This window comes from Wasmannia auropunctata, unplaced genomic scaffold (assembly GCF_000956235.1).
Source record: "Wasmannia auropunctata unplaced genomic scaffold, wasmannia.A_1.0 LD336051.1, whole genome shotgun sequence".
NCBI classification, from domain to species: domain Eukaryota; kingdom Metazoa; phylum Arthropoda; class Insecta; order Hymenoptera; family Formicidae; genus Wasmannia; species Wasmannia auropunctata.
The window spans coordinates 236,605-238,459 of NW_012026839.1; the positions used below are offsets into that span (position 1 = coordinate 236,605).

Genomic DNA, 1,855 nt, shown 5'->3' on the forward strand with positions numbered 1-1,855 from the left:
TTTAATTTCTTGTATTTTTTCTTAATAAATATTGCATACAAATATTTAAATATTTGGTTATCCGATGCATGAGCCGATTGTTTCTTTCAGCATAATATTAGTAATAATAATAGTTAACAACAATATTTATTAACGATCAATATAATTCCTTTTAGTTATAACCCTTCGTTCTTTTCTGTAAATCGAATACAGTATGAACCTTGAACCAGTTGAACTCGAATCTCAAAGGAAGAAAAAACCCTTCGAGTTATAAAGTTTTCGACTTATCGAAATTCGAATAAGAAAATTCGACTTACGGAGGCTTTGTACGAGAATTTATAATTTTCCGATTATATAAGTATAACGGCTTTTAGAGGAAAAAAATCAATATTTGACAGTGAATTATATTTATTGCAAACATATAATAAATGTAACCATAATTCAAAATACCAGGCTATTACTTTATGATTACACATAACTTATACAACTTCGAATTATATAGGTATATAGAAGCAGCGACAACAGAAGTTCGATTTATAGAGATGAGCTTCGACTTGTAGAGGTCTGGCTACTTTGAATTCAAGTTGCAGAGATAAAATAATACATCTAAATATCTAACAAATAATTCGAGTAAGGTAGGTTTTATTTCGATTTATAGATGTTTTTCGCAATAAAGCGGAAAGTAATGAACAAAATTTTCATCTTAGAGATTTTCGAGTTGTAAAGGTTCGAGTTATCGAGGTTCGTCTGTATTTTCGATGAAACATATTTGAAACTGAACGTGCAATAAGTCAGTTTGCATTACGCAAATCGTTTAACGAAACTGCATGCACTGCAGCGTATACACTCTGTATCGCCATCCCGAGCCAGTTTCTCAAACCGAGGTTACTCCATGGCAGTCCAGGCGCCTACGCACGTCTCGGTGGCGCCACCTGTCGCAAATTAACCAAGTTAATTCATGATTCGTGAACGTATTTGAAGCGCCATTACAAATTCGACGCGCGGTCGCGCGTTTCGACGATCCGAATGCTACACAGCAAATAAAATCGAGTCTCCGATTTTATTTGCGAGTTGAGGTATGTTACTTCATGCGATCATTCAAAAGCGACGGTTACCCATCGATCGATCGCCACCATTTAATTAACTAAACGCGACGCAATCCGATAAAACGATACGCGCGAGGCTGCAGTTAAACCGCGTCGTTGTCGATGACGCCGTCGATCGCCGCCGTCGTACATTTCCCGTTCATGTTACATCGGAGGTGACGCAAGTATGCTCGCAAGTAATCACGAAAATATACACCGTCGAGACGTCGATTTCAAACACCTCGATAATCTCGTTTTCGAAATGGGTACAAAGCGCGAGCGCGATGGAACGTGATCGTTCGACTGACTGACGGATGGATGGATGGATGGATGGATGGACGGATGTGCGCGTCACCAAAGGACACAGCGATATCTCGATTGTCACAATTGTCGTGCGGCTGCGTTCAAACATACTCTCTCCTACAGAACCGCAAATGCGAAAATACAACCGTGTCTTTCTCTTTCTTTAAGCAGAGCGCGGAAATTACATCACACGGAAAAAAATTACTGTTGCCACAACATAATAATTGTGATAATTTTCGCCCATCAATTTAAAAGAGTTGTAGGAACTAAAATACTTTGGAAGTGACTTACAAGGGAACCTCGCGAAGTGTCAAATTCTGATTTTAATGAAACTTGGTACACTTTGAGGTCACATAAATAGATGAATTTAGAAATTATCAGTTGGTGCTAAAAAACGGTTTAAAGGAATGAATTCACCCTTTATATGTAAATTAATTCTTTTTTTCTTTCGTTATATCTCGAAAACTATTAGATCGGAAGAGCACACG

At 37.7% G+C, this 1,855-nt stretch overlaps 1 long non-coding RNA gene across 2 annotated transcripts in view; it reads right to left on the bottom strand.

The window, feature by feature from the left end:
* Positions 1–615: 615 nt before the first annotated feature.
* Positions 616–1,855, bottom strand: part of LOC105451454 — a 2,030-nt gene continuing 790 nt past the window's right edge. The window contains exons 1-2 of one of the 2 annotated variants that reach the window (XR_974585.1): positions 1,216–1,372; positions 616–911 (exon numbers count right to left, since the gene is read on the bottom strand). This is a non-coding gene — a long non-coding RNA (uncharacterized LOC105451454). Of the gene's footprint in view, positions 912–1,215; positions 1,373–1,855 lie in introns of those variants that run through there. The other variant, XR_974584.1, reaches the window with a different exon arrangement.